This window comes from Aquarana catesbeiana, linkage group LG03 (genome assembly GCF_042186555.1).
Source record: "Aquarana catesbeiana isolate 2022-GZ linkage group LG03, ASM4218655v1, whole genome shotgun sequence".
Classification (NCBI taxonomy): Eukaryota; Metazoa; Chordata; class Amphibia; order Anura; family Ranidae; genus Aquarana; species Aquarana catesbeiana.
In genome coordinates, this window is record NC_133326.1 from 241,618,604 (window position 1) to 241,642,380 (window position 23,777).

Here is a 23,777-nt window from a genome sequence, read left to right on the forward strand (position 1 = left end):
ATGGTTCCTGGCCAGCTCTGTGGTAAACCTGTGGTGCCGCAAGATGGGATCTCGGGGGGAGGGGGGGTGACCCTCCTGCTGCCCGTAAAAGCAATCCAGCAAATAAACAGCCACTAGGATGGCTTTTACTACAGAGGGAATCTCCGGCTGAAAAAAAAAAAATATCTGGATGATGCCTGTAGCTGCAAGCATCATCCAGATATCTTCACTCAAAGTCAAGGATGTCATATGACATCCACCTGGGGGAAGTGGTTAATGTCTGCACCATTCCATTCATTTGGTAAGATATTCTGTACATGTTTGAAATAAATAACAACTTTTTCTTTCAACTCATTAACATCTTTTCACCAATTAAGACAGATGCCATACAATGTTGTTGTCAAACTATACTGTCTGATCTGAATTTTATTACTAATACCAGTTTACATTATGCATTTTACAAAACAATAGAAAATACATAACACTGCATGGAAAGTGTGTATCAGGATCAGCTAATGATTTCATTAAATGCAAGTTTCCATAGCAAAATATAAAGAACATTTAAAAACCACAGTTTTGCTTTTAAAGGAGCAATTAGCCGTATGTTGCTGATTGCTAGCTTGAATTAAAATGTAGAGAGTAGAAAATGTTTAAAACAAACATTTTCGAAAACCTGCAGATCTTAATCAGATGGAAACCAGGAGACAAAGATCTTTTAATTCAACTGTCTTGCTGTGCTCTTATACAATCTTTAATGATGACCATCATTAGAAATCCCAGTAGAGTTTATCATCACATTTCTGTCTATTTGCTATATCCAAGTAATGACACTGCTTACGGGACAAAATAATCTTACTTTTACCTATTTTTTACTACTGTAGCACCTTCCAAGAAGCACTGAGTTTAGTGAGCCCTCCCAGGCTGTCTACTGATAAAGTATCACAGCTGCCCTACAGAACGTACCGATATTTGTATGGCGATATATTAACGGACTTCCATTGTGTAATGCCCGTACACACGGTCGGAATTTCTGACAGAAAAAGTCTGATGGGAGCTTTTCATGATATATTCCGATTGTGTGTATGCCCCATCGGACTTTTTACGTAGAAAATTCAGACTTAGATAGAGAACATGTTCTATATTTTTCCGACGGAACAAATTCCTATCGGGAAAACGGCTTGTCCGAATGCTGTTCCGATGTACCAAAAATGATGCATGCTCTGAAGCAAGTACAAGACGTTGTACGTGTTGTCCTGTCCTACGTGTTGTACGTCGCCGCATTCTTGACGGTCGGAATTTGGTGTGACCGTGTGTATGCAAGACAGCTTGAGCGGAATTCCGTTAGAATTCCGTCGGAAAAACCTTCAGAGTTTATTCTGATGGCAAAACCAGTCTTGTGTACAGGGCATCAGGTTTACTTGATGGTAATTTTTTTGCACAATTTTGAAAGGAGAGAGGGTTGGGGCACAGGATACCCCAAGATAGAAATATGAAACAAACACATACAGCGCTGGTAAGAATGTGCTATACCATGAATGTCCTAAATAAAAAGTGCTCTATGCAATACTGTTAAACTTAAATCAATAAATGACATAAGTGGTGAATATTGATATACACCGAGTGCAATATACAAATCAACTATTAATTCTCCATAAACCTCATGCATAAAGTGCAAATTTCAATGAGTCCACAATCAGTATTACCCAATTGCTAGTGAGATAGTAAATATATATTAAGTGCTGACAAAGTAAATATAGTGCTGATAAATTGTCCTGAATAAATACCAGCTGGGCTGCTAGACAGTCTCACTAGAAGCAGACAGCATATCTTCAGCATGCGCTGTCAATCAATCCCCATGGATGTTATGCAGTGATGCCTATAATAGGAGCCGATATAAATATTCTTGCAGAAAGATCATGTACTTGTGGATGTTGACCCCAAAAAAAAAGGGAAAGGCAATATGGTGAAATATTGTAGAACTTGGAAACCACTTGCGCATCACAGCGCTACTCACAGACTCCCCGGTTGCAATCAGGCATATCAGAATACTTCCGCGAGCGGCGATCGCGGAAGTATTCTGATATGCCTGATTGCAACCGGGGAGTCTGTGAGTAGCGCTGTGATGCGCAAGTGGTTTCCTAGTTCTACAATATTTCACCATATTGCCTTTCCTTTTTTTTGGGGTCAACATCCACAAGTACATGATCTATCTGCAAGAATTTTTATATCGGCTCCTATTAGAGGCACCACTGCATAATATCTATGGGGATTGATTGACAGCGCATGCTGAAGATATGCTGTCTGCTTCTAGTGAGACTGTCTAGCAGCCCAGCTGGTATTTATTCAGGAAGATTTATCAGCACTATATTTACTTTGTCAGCATTTAATATATATTTACTATCTCACTAGCAATTGGGTAATACTGATTGCGGACTCATTGAAATTTGCACTTTATGCATGAGGTTTATGGAGAATTAATAGTTGATTTGTATATTGCACTCGGTGTATATCAATATTCACCACTTATGTCATTTATTGATTTAAGTTTATCAGTATTGCATAGAGCACTTTTTATTTAGGACATTCATGGTATAGCACATTCTTACCAGCGCTGTATGTGTTTGTTTCATAATTTTCAAGTACTAGTACTTCCCTACAGCAGCGGTAACTTATTTTCTATTTTGGTTTATTGTCGCCAGCGCTGCTTTATTCACATAGTTTCTGCCAAGAGAGAAATAGTCACAGACTCCAGACTCTACTCACAATTCACTACATATGTGGGCCTTTAGGCTGAAACTGCTTTTTGTATTCTTTCAGGCTGCAGATGAGTGTTCAAATGCAGCATACACACTCCCTGAATGATCTATTAGGCTTCCTGCAATTTCTAAGCTTGTACCCAGATATTCCAGACACTCTTTAGTAGATGAAGCATCTCCTTTGGTGCTCCCAACCAGACTTCTTTTTTTTTTAATTAAATACTTTTTATTATTTTGTTATAGTATTATTACACAAGTAGCAGGAAAAAAGCAATAAATACAACATCATACAATATTGTGCAATATCTTACAGTGACTAGTACCAACCAGACTTCAGGCCCACTCCTCCTGGATCTCCTCTTCAGTAAGGCAGGTTATTTAGACCCCAAATACAGGCCTTTCTTCTGACAGCATATGTGCTCTTGCCAGACAGCAGGCCTTGAAGGTCAGAGAGCTCCAGAAGCATATGTCCTCCCAAGAAAAAAAGCTTTGGATTAAAATGAGGGCCCACAGGGTCACATCAAGCATTTATATCCTCCCCCAGCCTGTACCACTGGCAATAAATGTCCTAGTGGTTAGCCAGAGAGACATACATATTTATAACCCAGCATTATTGTATCTTCTTGCACTATTACCAGGAATAATCCCTGACAGCAGGCAGAAGCAAACAATAACAATAGGCTAAGGGAAGACCAAATGAACACAGAACTATCATTTTTGTTTATTCTGTTTACAGCCATCAATACTAAATTTAAAGAGTCCCTCCTGCTGAGGGAAGGGTGGCTACACTCACCTCCCACCAAGGAAAATAATTTCCTCGAAGATTGCACAAAAAATATTCTCTCACACCTGAGAACGGATATTATGGCAAAATTTGGATATGGAAGGGGTTAAGGAGGGAAAGGATGCAGCAGTTACAATTCCACTTGAAACCATACACAAAAAAGAATGGTAGTGAACTTCTCATTGACAAACTAACTTTACCTTTGAAAAAATACAAATATATAAAAAGAGCAAAACTGAATTCAAGAGCCCAAACCATATTTGTATAAGAATGATACTTTTTTCACAACTCCAAGACACATGACTGAAGAAACTAAGTCCAAAGCAAGATAGGATGAGGTACTGGACACAGATCTTTAACCTATAATGGGAATCATCACTAAAGCCTAATGGCTTGAATTTGGCAGCTCTCCACTCACTTACATTCCCAAATGGGAACAATATCCATATTAGCCGTGCCTTTTACCTTCACTAATCCAAACAGGACCAGAATAAATGGCTCATACATAGTCTTCACAGCAAGTAAACACAAATCAGTAACTCTGAGTGTTTCCAAACAAATAGACACCCCACAGATTTGTCTGAACATTACATGCCCATTTAACACTAAATGTACACAGTTGGGCAATTCAAACTGAACTGAACAAAGATTACAATTTATACAGGAAACTATGGTCAATATTATTATATTCTAAATCCAGAATTAAATAGAACCCTTTACAATAATATGACAAAAATAAATCAAAAGAAACCTAAGCTCAACCGCTATTGGGGAGAATATTGAACTAATATAAAAAAACTTTAATAACCATGCAATTCAACCAATTGTCTAAAAGTAAATTCAATGATATTTAAACCTATATGCGTAAAAATGTCATAAACAAGATCTTAATAATAACAAATTATGAAGTCACGTGATCAGATGATGCAACACGTTGGGAGGACCTAGTGACGTTACATCAGTGTTGAGTTGCAAGTGTATGGTCAGCCATTTTGTTGGAGGTTTTCCTCATTGTAATGCTTGCTAACTGCTGTGTACCAGAATATGTGCACATTTTAAGTTAATCATATGGAATTTTAAATAAAAAATACTGCACTTTATACGGAAAGCACATTATATTCTTCTTTTTTTGTTTCAATGGATGGCAGAGGATGGAGACGGATTGAGGAACATCTGGGTGCTGGAATGAAGAGTATTAGCCATAGCTTATGTAATCCCCACTTAAAGGGGAAAGCGCATGTGACATAATATTTATAAGGTCAGAATATAAGGTGAACGTTTTTTGGTGAAGGTATACGCACAAGGGGTGAAATAAATGCCCTAGAGAGTTATTGTCACAGTGGAAGTTCTGCAGAATTTTATTTATTATCGTGAAGAGTAGAACAGTTCGGCCCGAGCATAAGTTCGGGGCAAACCTTGGTTGTTCGGATGTTCTGCGAACACTGAACAATATGCGGTGTTCGGGGCAAAATCGAAAGCCGATGGAACGCCGTTAAAGTCTATGGGACACTAACATGAAAAATCAAAAAAGTGTTCATTTTAAAGGTTTATATGTAAGTTATTGTCATAAAAAGTGTTGGGGACCTGGGTCCTGCCCCAGGGGACATGTATCAATGCAACATTTTTTTTTTAAAAACTGACTTTTTTTGGGAGCAGTGATTTTTTAAATTTTTTAACCAGTTACCAAACGGCCCATAGCCAAATGATGGCTGCAGGCCGGTTGGATAACTCTGGGAGGGCGTACTATGACGTCCTCCCAGAATCCTGCTCTCGCATGCCCCCTGGGGCACGCACCCGAGACCATCCATGACCGCGGGGTCCAGAGGACCCAGCGCATCACGAATCATGCTCATCGTGGCCGTTTACCATGTGATCACTCTGTCAAATGACGGAGCGATCACATGTAAACAAACCGGCGTCATGTCATGACAGTTCCTCTCTCCCCTCTCTGTACCAATCGGTACAGAGGGAAAGGGATCGGATGGCAGCAGGCTGTGGGCTGGATGTGTAGTGCCCACAGCGCTGCTCTGTGACAAATACAGTCACATCCATGGATCCATCCATCCATGCTCAGCCATCCCTCCATGCTCAGCAATACCCTGCACTACTCTGCAATACCCTGCAATACCCCACAATACCCCACAATACTCTGCAATACGCTGCAATACCCTGCAATACCCTTCAATACTCTGCTATGCTCTGCAATACCCTGCAATACTCTGCAATGCCCCGTAATACCCTGCAATACCCCGCAATACCCTGCAATACCCTGCAATACCCTGCAATACTCTGCAATACCCCGCAATACTCTGCAATACCCTGCAATACTCTGCAATACCCTGCAATACTCTGCAATACCCTGCAATACCCCGCAATACTCTGCAATGCCTTGCAATACCCTGCAATACCCCGCAATACCCCGCAATACCCCGTAATACCCCGTAATACTCTGCAATACTCTGCAATACTCTGCTATACCCGGCCATACTCTGCAATACCCGGCCATACTCTGCAATACCCGGCCATACTCTGCAATACTCGGTGATACCCAGCCATACTTTGCTATACTTTGCCATACCCAGCCATACCCAGCCATGCGTGGCCATGCTCGGCCATGCTCGGCCATGCCCGGCTGTACTCGGCCTCTGTATGTGGCCAGACTGTGGAAGTCTCACACATGTGGTATCGCTGTACTCAGGAGGAGTAGGAGAATCTATTTTGGGGTGTCGTTTTTGGTATGTAAATGCTATGTGTTAGAAATATTGTATAAAGGAACAACTTTGTGTTAAAAAAAAAAGCGTTTTAACCACTTCCCGCCGGCCGGCCGTCATACGATGTCCTTGACTTTGTGCGGGGATATCTGAATGATGCCTACAGCTACAGGCATCGTTCAGATATCAGCTTTTTCAGACGGCGATTCCCTACACCATAGGGATGATCGTAGCATCTCTTCCACTGCTTGATCATTCTTACAGGAGGCGAGAGGGGACTACCCCCCTCCCGCTGCCCTCAGGTGCTTATACCGACTCACCGCTACGATCGAAGCCAGGATCGTTTTTTTTTTTTTTTATTTCAGGCTTCCCAGCCTAGAGATGAGGTGTGGGGCCTTATTGACCCCATATCTCACTGTAAAGAGGACCTGTCATGCCATATTCCTATTACAAGGGATGTTTACAAAATTTTATAACAAAATTTTATAACAGAAACAAAGAAAAATGCATTTTTTAACAGAATTTTCAGTCTTTTTTCTTTTATAGCGCAAAAAATAAAGAACCTAGCGGCGATTAAGTACCACCAAACAAAAGCTCTATTTGTGTGAAAAAAAGGACAAAAATTTCATATAGGTACAGTGTTGCATGACTAATTGTCATTCAAAATATGAGAGCACCGAAAGCTGAAAATTGGTCTGGTTATTTAAGGGGGTTTAAGTGCCCAGTGGTCAAGTGGTTAAAGTGAAACAATAAAAATGAAATATTCCTTTAAATATTGTGCCTGAGAGGGTGTCTATAGTATGCCTGTAAAGTGGCGTATTTTTCCAGTGTTTAGAACAGTACCACAGAAAAATTACATTTCTAAAGCAAAAATTGTCATTCAAAACTGATCGTGGCTGTAATAAATTGTCGGGTCTCGGCAATATAGATAAAACTCATTGAAAAAAAAAGCATGGGATTCCCCCAGTCCATTACCAGGCCCTTTGGGTCTGGTATGAATATTAAGGGGAACCCCGAACCAAATATAAAGAAAAAAATTGTGTGAGAGTCCCCCTAAAATCCATACCAGAACCTCCAAGTCTGGTATGGATATTAAGGGAAACCCTGACCCAAAATTTTACAAAAATGGTGTAGGGGTCCCCCCAAAATCCATACCAGACCCTTATCCGAGCACGCAGCCTGGCATGTGCAGGAAAAGAGGGGGGACGAGAGAGCGCCCCCCCCTCCTGAACTGTACCATGTTGATGGGGACAAGGGCCTCATCCCCACAACCCTTGCCTGGTGGTTGTGGGGGTCTGTGGGCGGGGGGCTTATTGGAATCTGGAAGCCCCCTTTAACAAAGGGACCCCCAGATCCCGGCCTCCCCCCATGTGAAATGGTAACGGGGTACAAGTACCTCTACCATTTCACAAAAAAGTGTCAAAATGTAAAAAAACAACAAGACACAGCTTGGGGACAAGTTCTTTATTAAAAAATAAAAAATAACAATGTCCCACGATGTCCATTCATCTTCTTCTATCCCGCTGCGACGGACCAAAAAAGAAAAAAAATCCGCAACTGATCCTCCTCTATGGGAGGCTCCCGCTGTGTGACACTTATTCGCTGATGACAGTTCTTATATAACTGAGGGCGGGGCCACCCAGTGACGTATCTGGGTGACCCCGCCCCCTGTGACACCAGGGGGACTTCCCTATGGCTTCCCCGTATTGTCAGAGGAGGGCGGGGTCACCCAGGTATGTCACTGGGTGGCCCCACCGTCAGTTATATAAGAAGTGTCAAAGGGCTACCCAAAGCACCCTCCCCACTTTGAGGGCATGTGGCCTGGTACAGTTCAGGAGGGGGGGCCCCTCTTTTCCTGCACATGCCAGGCTGCGTGCTCGGATAAGGGTCTGGTATGGATTTTTTTTAAATTTTGGCGCAAAACGTCTTATTATATAATAGGTTTATTAACTATGCTGATAAACAGGCTATTTTACAAAAAGGTTCAGCAAAACCTGAACACTTCAGTTAGACAGCCTCAGATTGATGCTCTTTGTAGATTACTCGGCGGAAGTCATTCACCAATACAAGTCATTTGCCACTATTTGCACTGCCTTGTACCAGCAGCATATTAAATTAACCCTTGCCTATTCAGCAGTATTAAAACTCAATTCAACCTCACTTTTCTGTTTCAAAAGTTTGTATTGTTTTTTAGAAAACAAGTAAGGTAAAAAAAAAACAAAGAGAGCATATAATGGAGCAGTGAACAATTCTTGTCTGCTCCAAGCATGTGAAGGGGAAACATACAAATACAAGGCTAGGTAGAAACTGATGAGGACCCCAGCACCTTGATAAGAACTGCCATGGGGACCTCTAACGTGGGTAAACTGGAGTTTAAGGAAGACATCAACTTTTTATATAATACTGCTAGAGTGTTCTAGTAATATAAATGCAGGAGGTACATCATTCAGTTAACCCCTCAATGAAGCAGATCTACATATGAAAGATCATGGACTTGGGAGCCTAGCATTGCTATAACTTACTACTGATGAAATAGTATTAGTGGCAATAATGCCCCTTACTCAAATTGTGTGATAATTAAGGCACTTGCAACTGTCACCATTGTAACTATCCTATATGAGGGATCAAATGTCCCAAAATATGCCCAGAATAGGCTGGGTTACAAAGAAGGGGCTACATACATGTGGTGCCAAGTTTGGCTAAGAACAATGAAGGGAAAAGAAAAGAAGGAAACGGGATAGGAAGAAGGAGGAGAAAAGTCCATCCGGGAGCCTCCCGCCAGTTGACTTAAGAAATATCTCTATGCATTAGGGACCTGCAGGTAGGTAAGCCAAGGGGACCATGTTTTATCAAATAGGGATTGCTTGGTGCGTAGTACACTGACTATTTTTTTATTTGACATGACCGGTGTAAACTTGCTTTTCATTATTGCCATATCTATAACAGGACTTTTCCATGCTGTGGCAATGGCAATTTTTGCCGCAAGGAACATAAAATGAATCAGTGTCTGGGTATGTCGGGGTACATTATCCACTGGTTTATTCAATAGCGCAACCCTAGCATCTTTAATGATATTAACCTTTGCGACTGAAAATATAAATGAGTGATCCCTCATCCAAAAGCGGCCAATCTTGGGGCATGTCCACCATATGTGTAGTGTTGTGCTCGTCTGGCCACAACCCCTGAAGCAGGAGGGTGAAAGTCCAGTATACATTTTAGGCAGACGCTCTGGCACTAGGTACCATCTAGCATGTACTTTGTATCCTGCCTCAATCAGAGTAATATTAAGGATACCTTTAAGGATTCTTGAACTCCATTTGCGCCAATCCTCCGCTTCAGGGGCTATGTCCAGGTCCCTCTCCCATGCCACCTGGTAAGACAATTTAGTCAGGGGGCTGATGAACAGTCTGTAAAGCATTGGGACACCCCTCTGGAGAGCCACATCCTGCACACACCTGTTTTCAAACATGGTGCATACTGTTAGATCAGCGGCACCTTTTTGTAATGAATTAGGAAAGGGCAAAATTTGTTGTAAGTTCTCCTTGCTAGGCATCTCCAAGCTGTCCACAAAATGTGAAGAGGATCCTAAAAGGCACCTATACAGTATAGTCCCTTGTTTACCCACCATCCAAATCTGTTGAGATGTATACCGAGGGAGGAACAGGGGACAGCCGAACAGAGAGGCCACTGGAGGGTGTGCAGAGCATAGGGGCCATGCCATCTTCTGCAACTTGTGTCCCATATGTGTAATGAGTGGTATAGTGTGGGGCACAAAATAGCCTTATGGTGTCTCAGGGGGAGGGTCAATAGGATAAGGTCCATTGCCAGTGGTGAGCAAACCTGGGCCTCCAATGGGACCCAGTCAGGGCAATAGTGCAGACTGTGAAGTTGGTATTATTGGGCTAGCTGTGCAGCTATGTAGTATTTCTGGAATTTGGGCATCCCCAGACCACCCAGATCCTTAGGAGCATACATTGTAGCCCTAGCTATCCTAGGTCCTTTGGTGCCCTAAATATAGTGCAAGATTTGAGATCGGAAACATAGAATAGCATCGGCAGGAACTCGAATGGGTATTGTTCGAAAGCAGTACAGCGATCTAGGTAAGACTGTCATCTTTACAGACGCAATACTGCCCATCCAGGATAGATTCATATCAGACCATGTCTTCACGTTCTCTAGCAATTTAGCAAACATGAGTGGGTAGTGGGCTTTGTATAGTGGGGCTATATTGGAGGTCAGTCAGATTCCCAAATAAGGGACATTGGTTGCCAATGAAAAGGATATTGGGACTGGATGCTATGAAGCATTGAAGTAATTAGATTGATGTTTAGCACCTCTGGTTTGTCATACTTAACTATCAGGGTAGAAAGTTTCCCAAATCGATTCAAGAAGGACATTAAGTTAGGTAGAGTGGTGTAGGGGGAGGTGATGAACAGCAATAGGTCATCTGAAAATAAAGCACATTTGTGGCTCCTCCCCCCACTCTCTATCTTCAGAATGTCTGGATTAAGACATAACGCTATTGAGTTTTTATGGCCACTAAAAATAAAAGTGGGGTTAGTGAGCATCCCTGTCGGATGCCCGATGAGATGGAGATCAACTACGACCTATGGCCTTGTAGAAGTATCTGGGCCGTAGGTGAGCTGTATAGAGAGTGCATTGAAGCCAAAAGCTTAGGGCCAAAATTCTATTCAACCTCACTTTTAAGACACCATTGGAAGCAGAAAAGTTTATGGAATCTCTCCCCAATGTTGACAACACTCATGCTAATGCTCCATGATCTCCTAATTTGAATGTTTCCTATTCTCCAAAGGCACAGCCCATGGAAGATGTCATCCAAGTGTCTCAGGTACTCCATTCAACCAGGACATACCATGGCTCGTTGATATCTAGCTACATGTTCTGTTGTCATGAGCTTTCCATCAGTGTAAATTGCTATATCTTTTGACAAGTCTGTTAATGCTTGTTCCTGCAATGCAATATTCCTTTTGTGAGAATTTTAAGATCTCTTTGTATATTTCGAATACATGCTACTAGTTATTTGTTAGCCCTCTATCTCCAGTGCAAAACACTTGTTTTGTGATCAGCTTGGCACTACCATATAACCACCCTGAACCAGAATGTTTTACATGGATAACAGAGGCTTAGGTGCTTCTTTGATTTTCTTAGAGGACCGAACTGTGCAGAACTGTGTCCTTACTTGTTCACTATACAATGTTTGTTATTTATTTTCAGGTTTATTATTATTGTTATCACTGTTCTGTTTTTATAATGCTCCAGGAGCCACATTCATCTAGTTTAACAATATTATCCCAAGATATTACTAACTACAGAATACTATAGTTAACATGTTTCTCCTTGACCATCACCAATTTATAAAACCTGTCCGGTACCAATTCTTTTCACTAACCCCCCCCCCCCCCTGTATGAGAGTAGTGTCATGGAATGTCAAGGGGCTAAGATCACCTGAGAGGGGCTGAGATGTGACCTTACTTAGGGAAACCCATTTACTCAGCGATGACATTCAGCATTTACGTAAATTATGGGAAGTAGCATCACTGGCAGTAGGGCATAAAGTTGGAGTGGCAATTCCCTTGTACAAAAATCTCCCATATAACTTGACCTCTGTAGAGGCTGGTCGGACGAGTTGTAAACTAACAATCCACCTGGGTCTTACAGACACATATCTTTTATCAATGTAGATGCCAAAATCCTGTTTACGATAGTGGCCTCTTGTCTAGCTGATTGGCTGCATACTATCATACATTCAGCACAAGATGGCTTTGTTAAAGGCAGATCCACCACATTAAATATCTATAAATTCATCTTAGTCCTAAAAGCTGCCTAATCCCATCCTATGGCTAGCTAGGCAATTATTACAGTAGACGGGAAAAATAATTTGATAATGTTAGCTTCCAGTGTTTTTTGTTTCATTCTGAAAACTTTAAGCTTCATGGGTCCAATGATGTATTCCACCCCTGCTCTACTCAAGCTTTATCTGTGAACCCATATGTGTCTATAAAGGGACTCGCAGGGATGTCTCTTATCTCTGTTACTATTCAACATAGCAATAGAACCCCTCTCTGTTTATAAATATTCATTTCACGATCAGGGGTATTGCAATAGATACAAAGGTCAAGCGCATTGCACTCTTTGTGGATGATATACTAATATTCTCCTCAGACCCAGCTCAGGATATCCTGCTCTGGTTTGCATATATGATTCTCCAAAAGCGAAGTGTTACCTTAAAACTCTTCTAAATCAAAAAAGTGGATCTCTACCTCCCCCTTTTCTGTGGTCACTCACCACATAACTTACATAGGCATAAAAATAGAATGGGACCCCTTATCACTGTACCACCTAAACTACCCACCATTAATCCTGAGAATACTGAGGGAAATTGAAGCATGGATGAATCTGCCTATCTTGCTCCTTGTGAGATGCCATTTATTTAAAATAGTCTCATTTGCGAGGCAAATGTATCCTTTACAAACAATTCCCCTTTTACTTAAACATAAGGATATTATTATTTTAAATAAGCATTTGTATCGTTTCTATGGTGCACAAAAAAAAATCATGAATTGCAGTTTCAAAGCTATATCTTCCAAGGAAAGAAGAAGGAGGGGTTTACCTAATCAGACTGTATAACTTTTCATGCTTGCTCAGATTAGGAATTGACTGGGTAAACTCCTGGGTAAAATGATTTACTCAAATCACACCCTTGAGGCAGAACTGGAGCTCTGGTTTAACTTTTGAGCTCTATTGCATAGCAAACTAAGTATTTTCCCTAAAGATCTGCAACATGATTTGCTTATGCATGATACACTGATTGCCTGGAGGGAGCTGTAGAAAAAAGTGGGCCATTCCTCATTTACACTATATTACCAAAAGTATTGGGACACCTGCCTTTAGACGCACATGAAATTTAATGGCATCCCAGTCATATGCCCCGTACACACGGTCGGATTTTCCGATGGACAATGTCCGATCGGAGCGTGTTGTCGGAAATTCCGACCGTGTGTGGGCGCCATCGGACATTTTCCATCGGATTTTCCGACACACAAAGTTGGACAGCAGGAGATAAAATTTTCCGACAACAAAATCCGATCGCGTCAATTCCGACCGTGTGTGGCCTGTTCCGACGCACAAAGTGCCACGCATGCTCAGAAGAAATTCCGACACGGGACAGCTCGTTCTGGTAAACTTAGCGCTCGCAATGGATACAGCACTTTCGTCACGCTGCAATGTTAAAAATGGTTTAATACAGCGCACTCTCTTCTTTAGAATGTGACAAGAATTAAGTAGTTTTGCTGCTCATATTCACACACACTTCTCACAAAGTTTTATTTGTGTTTTTTTAGTGGGATTCCCTGAATATATTGTTATTAGTTGTCACATCTGACAGTTTTATATTTTTTATTTTTTTTTTATTTTGGATTTTAAGCCTTTTTTTTAATTTAATGTTTGGATTTTTTCCAAGGCTGATCTTTGTTCAATGTTATTTTTATTTTTACTCCAGAATATTTTTGGGTGTGTTTTGTGTGTCAGGTTACCCCAACACCATTGATATGTTTTATTATTTAATCTCCAGGAGATTGTTTGGTGTTGGTGTCCCTTGTTCATTTCACATTGTATATTTGAAATGTACCTGAATCCTCACAAACCAACTGTCATTTTTGAAGTAAAACACATAGGAGAGTATAATTCAAAACAAAAATCCTTTATTAAGGGATCAAAACCAAACAAAGAGGAAGGCAACACTGGATCAACAGGAGAAATTAGCGAAGCCTGGGACCCCCACTGCAGACATCAATTCTTCAACATCAAAATTGGTGGCCTGAGGAGTCCATATGTAAGGGAGGGCAGTCTGGTCCGGGATTCACAGAGACTTTGATAGCAGCAGATGACATCTGTGTCCGCAGGCTGTGGTACCACAAGAGGCTGCATTTTTTGGCCCACCAGACTGGATCCAGGGTCCTCACTGTCTGGTCTTCCTTTCACACTTCCTTCCGGGCTGTGGCTGTGCAGTTGGAGATGTGGCAGGAGGAGGAGTAGGACCTGGAGGAGGAGTAGGACCTGCAGGAGGAGGAGGAGGACCATCCCAAAGCTGTGTGTGAGGTGTAATTTGTCCCCTCACACCTTTCGCCAGAGCCTCTGATATGAGGGCCTCACACATGGCTTTTTGGCCCTCCTCCATCCTCTGCATTTTATATGCTATGAATGCAGCAAAGTTCTCCTGCCTGGTGTGTGGTGCTCCCAGGACCTCTGTAGCCCTACAAAAGAATCTGATAGCCGCCTCCTCTAGGCCACTCGTCCTACTGCCACTTTCTGTTTTCAGGGGGGGTGGAGGGACCTTGATATCAGCCAGCCGGCTCGGCCCAGCCACCTCCTGGCTGAGACTTCCCTGTGTATGAAAAAGGGACATAGTTGTAATGTTTTGCATCATCAATCACAATCCTTAATTAGTACTCCCAACTAACATATAGTTCACATCATTGATTGGACAAGCAGAAATATTTAGAGGAATGCTATACCTGGCTCAATCTGGGCTCCTCCACATGTGGCCTGGAAGGCCCAGGTTGGGCGTCAGAAGCCTCAGCCGGGGGGAAAGGAAGCGTGGAAGGAAGACTGGAGAGGGATGGCCTGGGTTCAGTCTGGCCTGCCAGAAAGTGCAGCCTGTCGTAGTACAACATCCTGGGGACATAGATGTCACCTGCTGCTCCGGATCTCTGCGAATCAAGGACTTTATTGCGCTCCCTCAGATATGTGCTCCTCAGGCCACCAATGAAAATCTTTAAAAAAGTGATGTCTGCCGTGGGGATCACCTGCTTCACAATTTCACACAATTGCTCCAGTGCTGCCTTCCTCTTTGCTTGGTTCTTGTAATGGGGGTGTTTAATCTCCCACAGACAGGGCAGCTCCCTTAGCATCTCTATGAAGACTGAAATGAAGTCCTTATCTTTCAGTACCATATCCATGTTCACTGCAAGACACAACACAAGACAAAGCCTAATGTCACACAAAACTCTCCTAATCTTGTTACAATATAGGCCTCAATCTAGAAGCAGTATAGGCCCAAGTTTGTCTCTTACCTTCGTTCTTACGATCGCCGCGTCCAATGCTCCTTCCTCCGCTCACAGATCAAACGTAATACGCACGCGTGTTACGCTTTATATACACTGCGCATGCGTGTAACTCCGCCCGCCCCTGACGTTCTTTCTAGTGTATTCCCCGCCCCTTTTCGTTTGGCGCAGTGGGGGAAGAGCATGATGGTGGACATACAGCAGGTGCGGCCTAATTGTAGCAACGAGGAGGAGGAGGAGGAAAGGGCGGATCCAGGCACGTCCCGATCCAGAAGGAGACGTTTTAAGGCCACAAATATGTCGTTTGGGGAGATGTTGGAGATGGTCGACATCATGAGGAAGTCCGACTATGAAGGAAAATATGGGCCTTACCCCAACCCGAACATCCGAAAGGCCAAGATCATGGCGAAAGTGGTCAGGAGTCTTGAGAGGAATTTCGGGGTACGAAGGTCTAAAGATCAGCTCAGGAAGCGGTGGTCGGACCTGAAGTTGAGAGAGCCAGAGCAGTACCGAAAGATCCGGAGAGTGCTGCAAAAAAGTAAGTAGTTGTGCTGTGTTCCTATTCTGTCTGTCTTTATTACATTCGTTCTGCTCTATATGCTTTTATTAGTTGTAACGTTTCAAAAGGTTAACTTTAATGTTCATGGGCACATTATTCGTTCGTATCAAACATTTTTCTTTCGGCCTCTAGAACACCATTGTTTAGGCCATATGCATTTTCACACATTTTTGGGGGCCTACTTGGATGCCAAATATTTGTTTGTGTAGATGGGTTTGTTACTAGAATGAAATGCAAACTAGATTGTGTGTAAGGAGAGGACACTGAGCAGCTGTTTTCACATCTGGACACTGGAGCACTAGTGTGGGACACAAGAACACCATTTTTATTAGGGGGGCCACACAGGTGTTCCAGTGTATACTATAGGGGGGGTTACATCTGTGAAGCTTGTACCAAACAGGTAAAGTATTGCAGCTTGACAAAGGGCAATAAAAAATATACATCTTGGAACTCTGCTAAAATAGACAATTGTACCCCACTTCCAAGCAATGTTTCCTATTTCTATAGTTCTGCCATCAAATATCTGTGTGCTAAGTATACCATTTTTGTTTTACATAGGGGATAAAAGACTCGGAGGACACCCCTCATCCCAGGAGAACACAGACCCCCCACCTATGGAAGAAGGTGAAATACCACCAACACAAGAAGCTGAGCAGGAGGAAAAAGAAGATGTGGTGGAGATTGACACAACAGGTGAGTGTCTGCGACCACAGACTCAGGTAAAAGAGATGGCTGGTGGCAGATTTTTGAGACCTTTTTTTTTGTTCTTTATCTCTTTTTAGGTGATCGTGATCCAGAACGCTTTACATCTGAAAGTGCCCAGATACTGATCGGGGAGATCATGGGGTGTAATCTCCAATTGCAAAACATCCAGCAACAAATCAGTGATGTTATTAAAAAAAATAATAACATCATTGATGTTTTGGGGCGAATTTAAACCCCACAAAATCACCTGTTTTATCGTACCAACATTTTTTAAATGTTTCGAAAAGCCAAATTTGGAGGATGCACACAGTGTGCCAACATGTGCTATCTGCCATCACGGGATATCAATGGACGCGTTTTGGGGGTGCAACCCCTTCCTCAATTATAAAGTCGCATTGAGGAAGGGCTTGCTCCCCCCAAACAGGTCCCTTGATCCCCCCTGATGGCAGATAGCACATGTTGACATTCGTAAATTGGTGTGCATCTTCCAAATTTGGCTTTTCCAGGGGTGATTTCCCCCCATCTGAACGCTATATCAAACCCAGTTCCTAAATACTGATGTCTGATATAGCCTTCAGGTTTTACCATATATGAACTTTGTAAGTTCAAGTTTTTTGGCTTTCTTGTTGGTTTTACACAGGCCTGTTTTATCTGAAATGGATATTTTGATTTTTCATAATGCTACTGCAAACATTGTTATACAACAAACATGTTGGTTTGTTTTAAAAACCTTTGGGAAATGCACATGTGATTGTGCACGCATAAAAAAGTGCCTTACTCAAGAATGTGTGGATTATTGTCTCAACACTACAACACTTTTGGGGTGATGTAATTGCTGTTTTATGCAAAAATGGGGGTTATTTCCTAAGGGCAAATCCTCTTTGCACTACAAGTGCAAGTTCAGTGCAGTTGCAAGTGCACTTGTAGTGAAATGTGTTTTTGCATTTAGGAAGTACCAGCCAACACTGTTTTTTATAAGGTTACCCAATGACGACATTTTCTGCACTCAACACATTTCTGTCAGGGTCAGCTAAAACAAACACAAGCAGTAAATGTCCACCAAGAATTTCTTTTGTTTTTTTTTTATTTCAAAAAGGTGTCACAGATTGTCTGGCATATTGATAGCCCCCCTACCCGCAAAGAACTCCAGGTAGCGTAACCGGACATCACGGGCATTCAGGGAGGGCAAGCCAGGACGGCCACTTTCAAGCGCCGTCAGTGTTGATGGATTAGGGATTCCGGCCTCAGGCCCAACTGAGCCAGCATAGTTGGCTGAATGTTTTCTTAAAAAATTACGGAGAACACAGCAGGCAAGTATTATATGGTTCAGTTTATACTCCGCCATATGGATGGGTGTCAGAAATAATCGGAACCGGCTGGCCAGGATTCCAAATGTGTTCTCCACCACTCTTCGGGCTCTGGCCAGCCGGTAATTAAAAACCCTCTGTTCCGGGGTGAGGGTCCTCATCGGGAATGGCCGCATCAGGTGGTCCCCCAGCGCAAATGCTTCATCAGCAACAAACACAAATGGGAGACCTTCAACATTGTCCTCTGGAGGTGGCAAGTCCAAGCTGCCATTCTGGAGACGCCTGTAGAACTCCGTCTGGGCGATCACTCCACCATCGGACATCCGGCCATTCTTCCCTACGTCCACATACAAGAACTCGTAATTAGCCGACACCACCGCCAACATCACTATACTATTAAACCCCTTGTAATTATAATAGTACGACCCCAAGTTAGGTGGTGGGATGATGTGGACGTGTTTCCCATCAATTGCCCCTCCGCAGTTAGGAAAGTCCCACCGCTGGGCAAAGTGGGAGGCCACAGTCTGCCATTCCTGTGGCGTTGAAGGAAACTGTTGAGGAAAAAAAATAAACCTTACTATTTTTTCACAGAAACATGGCAAGCAGATTAGACACAAACATTATGGGGCAACCTCCAGATAGCATTTACTAAGGGGAATTTAACAAGGCCAAAGTATAAGGTACACCTATCATATTCCCCCCCCCCCTCTCATGGGCCATTTCTAACATTATAGGGGGGGGGAACTCTTGGACAGGTAACCCTCTTCACTTCATTGAGAGATGAATGCCTAAATACAGGGTATTACTTGGAACAGCCCCTCCTTAGTTACACTATTAGCAGACCACTGGACAGGTAAGAAGTGTCATAATACAAATATATAAATACACACTGTACACATTTGAGGACATTTGAACATTCTGCTATTACCTATCAAGATAATAATAGGATACAAAAGCTTTAAACAGTACCATTGGAAAGTATACAGGCAGGCCCTTGCACTACATGCTTTGGGGAATTCATCCCTAAATCTGACCAGTAAAGAGGTGGGTATAGTGTGTATGGGTTTGGCAAAGTCAACAGATAGATGATTGAGGATAGATAGAGAATTGGGATCAGCTGACTTAGCAGTTGGGGGGGGGGAGGGTTAAAAAAAATTTGGGGACACCACAAAAAAAAGCCTCTGGCACTCTGCCTGAATTTAAATCAAAAATAACATTTCCAAACATTTTAGGGGGTGTTTGGGGTAAAGCACTACTATGGAGCTGATAAAATACATTGTTAAGTGACTACATGAGGTGAATATAGGGGCAGGAGACACCATGCTGGGAAGGTTATTGAAGGGCAAATATGTATGAAGGACATAAAATAATAATTACCTAAAAATCCAGCATGCATGAGAACAAAGGGGACATTCACAGCATATTACAATCATGGTAATTAGGGAATGAGGAAAGAAATACAAGATATTATCAAACATTCAATACAATAAAATGGGATATAAAAGGATAAAAATCTTACCTTCATATACTCCTTCTGCAGGACCTGGATGATGGCAGAACAGGTCTCTGGGATAATGATCCCCAGAGCCTGGCGGGAGATGCCTGTCGAGAACTTCAAGTCCTGCAGACTTCTCCCTGTGGCCAAATACCGCAAGGTAGCGACCAACCTCTGCTCCGGAGTGATGGCTTGCCTCATGCAGGTATCCTGCCTGCTGATATAAGGGGTCAGCGAAGCCAACAAACGGTGAAACACGGGGTCCGTCATCCTGAGAAAGTTCCTGAAATCATCAGGATTATTCTCACGGATCTCACGGAGCAAAGGCATATGACAGAACTGGTCACGCTGAAGCAACCAATTCTTGGTCCATGAACTCCTCCCCACCCTGTTCATGGACTGGACTTGTGTCAAGGTCAGGACCCCAACACCAAGCCCCCGCACAGCACGAACTCTACGAGGAGTACGCATACGAAACATGGCAAGAAAACGGTCGGCTGCTCAGAACGAAGTAACAGAACGCACTGAAGAACAGCAAGGCCTGTGAAGAGCGACCTGAAAAACAGCAACGAGCAGGCAAGATCACACAGAAAACTCCGATACGAACTGACTGCACGCACTGAAGAGCAGATATAAACCCACAAGCACAAACTGAACGTCAGAAAACGATCTGGAAGCCACGAGTCTGAAAAAGCGCGAATCGTCTCTCACCAAACTTTTACTAACACGAGATTAGCAAAAGGAGCCCAAAGGGTGCCGCGCTTGGTTCTGAACCGGCCTTTTCTAGTCTCGTCGTACGTGGTGTACGTCACCGCGTTGTTGGCGATCGGAAATTCCGACAACTTTGTGCGACCGTGTGTAGGCAAAACAAGTTTGAGCCAACATCCGTCGGAAAAAATCCTAGGATTTTGTTGTCGGAATGTCCGAACAAAGTCCGACCGTGTGTACGGGGCATTAGTCCGTAGGGTTCAATATTGATTTGGCCCACCCTTTGCAACCAAAATAGTATAGACTCTTCTGGGAAGACAGTCCACAAGGTTTAGGAGTGTGTCTATGGGAATGTTTGAAAAATTTGACAAGGCACTGATGTGGACAAGGAGGCCTGACACGCAGTCTCTGCTATAATTCATCACAAATGTGTTCTATGGGGTCGAGGTCAGGCCAGTCAAGTTCCTCCACCCCAAACTCGCTCATCCATGTCTTTATGGACCTTGCTTTGTGCACTATTGTGCAGTCATGTTGAAACAGTAAGGGGCCATCCCCAAACTATTCCCATAAAGCTGGGAGCATGAAATTGTCCAAAATGTCTTGGTATGCAATGCCTTAAGAGTTTCCTTCACTGGAACTAAGGGGCCAAGTCCAAACCCTGGAAAACAACCCCACACCATAATCCCCCCTCCACCAAATGATTTGGACCAGTGCACAAGCAAGGTCCATAAAGACATAGATGAGGAACTTGACTGGCCTGCACAGAGTCCTGACCTCAATCTGATAGAACACCTTTGGGATGAATTAGAGCGGAGACTGCAAGCCAGGCTTTCTCGTCCACATCAGTGCCTGACAACACAAATGCGCTTCTGCAAGAATGGTCAAACATTTTCATAGACACACTCCTAAACCTTGTAGACTACCTTCCCAGAAGAAGCTGGGAAGGGTGGGCCAGCTCAATATTAAACCCTGCAGACTAAGACAGGGATGCCCTCAAATTTCATGTGCATGTAAAGGCAGGTGTCCCAATACTTTTGGTAATATAGTGTATCTCCAGTTATCTTCCAATACTTAGAAATCCCATGTTCCCATAAAGTATGGATTAAAAATGTCTATGCATGCTAGGAGTCCAATAGCTTGACTTTAGTGTCATCCGTCTTTCAAGTTAATTACGGAGTTCCACCATCCACTCCAACATATCTTTTACTATCACCAAATCATGGATTACATCAAATATGCTACAATCCTAAAAAAAGATCCTCTCCAGCTGTCTATAGCAGATAGAATATGATTTTAACGGAATCACCCTATTTCAGCTCTTTTTTAACTACTCAATCTTACACTTACTAAAGTGCACTGAAACTTCTTCCTAAAAACTTGGAACAAAGACTTCCCTGATGACAAATTAGCAGACAAGCTCATCAAAGACTACCATAAAATTTGAGGTCTGGAGGGAGACCCAATTCAAACTATATGTAATGGGATTGATTTACTAAAGGCAAATATACTGCAGTTGCTCTAGATCGGTGGGGAAGTTTGGAAATGAGGAAATCTCTGCTGATTTCTATCATCCAATCATGTGCAAGCAAAAATGCTGGCTTTTATTTTCCTTGCATGTGATTGAGTATCCTTGGCAAAGTGAAGCTTTACCTCATTTACTAAGCTCTGGAGCAAGAGCAAGTACACTTGCAGTGCATAGTATATTTGCCTTTGGTAAATCAACCTATAGTAATTGCCTGTGTTTCATTCTTGATAGAGAAAAATAACCCCAGTCTGCCCCTGGTGTGGTTCACGCCATGCTACCCTAGTGCGCAGCTTCTGGAATGTCCACGAGATCTCTAAATTCTGGGGCTAAGTGGTGAATTTCATCTTTGGAGTCACAAATCTTGTCATCCCTAAAGACCCTATGCTCTGTCTGTTTGGGTATATCAGACAGACCTCTCCAACTGCTCTCACTCATTCCAAACCAAACAACTTCCTCAGTAGATTCATCTTTGCCTGCTGACCGCTCGCAGAATGATACTTAAATTTGGGCCAACAAAGCATTACCAGATGGCAATCTTTCATGAAACACACATTATCTGACTCAGAAATAACCTTTCTTATGATCCCATCCCAGTATACAACGTGGCATGCAAAGGCCATTTTGGTTAATTCCCTGGGTAGGCTAAAGCTTTAGCTTCAGTGCTGTTAATAGATTTCTAGATTTAACATTTTAACATTTCTATATTTAATGCCAGTAATTCTCCTGTGAGCTTAGTGATTTGTTAAATCAAATGTTACTGTTGTCTTATGTTTCCTATTTCCTTTTCAACCAGCTCAAATAGGTCTTAATCCATGCTGTCTATGGTATTGAACAATTAAGGCTGTTGACGGTGAGCCTCATCCACGCTTCCACCATATCTTAGATAGCTTTAGCTTCTAACACTATGAGTATGGCTTGCCCTTGTTAAATATTTGGGTTATTGCAATCCCTTTTCAAGGATGAATGTATTGTTCCTTCTGTTCTGCAGATGTATTGATGCCATGGTAATCCATGGTGTATTTGGGTATTTTGCATACTTGATCTCTTTTTGTTTTCTTTTGTATTAGCAATTTGAAAATCAATAAAAATATTATTAAAAAATGGATGGAACCTTTTTAAGAGATTAGGAGGTTTTAGTGACTTCTTGTATGGCAAAGCAAACATGGTTACACAAAAATAGGCGCTTTCATTGTAATGTTTCTGTTTCTCAAACTTGTTGTTTACTTCATCAGACTGTGCTTCTGTGCAATTACACGCTGTACCAGCAGATGGACCCCCTCCTCTGATGAACCAGTCATTTTGAGACAGTTATGAGAGAACTAAACAAGCCACCATTTCTCTGCACCAATGTAGCAGGAGCTACCAGCAGTCAGCTGAACGTAACATAGAAAAGAAAGTTTTAAAGTGTTATTAAAGGTTTGGCTTTAAAAAAAAAAAAATGTTATGCTTACCTGTTCTGTGCAGTGGTTTGCACCGAGCAGCCCCGATCCTCTTCTTCTTGGGTCCCCCACCGGTGCTCCTGCCTCCTCTCCCTTTGACCAGTGCCCCCAAAAGCAAGTTGCTTGCTATGGGGGCACTGGTGCATGCTTGCTCCCAAGCCCTGCTCTATGAGTCCATAGGACACATAGAACCGTGTCTCGGCCCCACCCCTTGCTCTCTCCTCATTGGCTCACTGGTTGTGATTGACAGCAATGGGAGCCAATGGCTCCAACTGCTGTCTCAGCCAATGAGGAGAGGGAGTCCCAGGACAACCAAGGCTTTCATGCACATCGCCGGATCAAGAGGAACCTCAGGTGTGAGGGGGAGCAGCACACATAAGGTTTTTTACCTTTGTTCATTCTATAAAACCTTCAGCCTTTACAACCACTTTAAATAAACAACACATCTCACTGTATTGTTCATTTAAATGCAAGAGAATCCATTTTGTACAATGTTTATTTTACAATGACTGAACTTTTCCTAGAATGTTCTCTTTCTCTCACCCCTTCCCTTCTCAAGGTTTTAGTTTTGCAATTTTTAGAGATAGTTGCTGACATATGAAATGTGACATTATTCTATTTGCTGGTTTTTAATAACATCTCACACCACCCCCTTTCCTATCTTGGATATAAAATAGGATGTAACAAATAAACATTAGAACAGATGCTTTGATAAAATCCACTGTC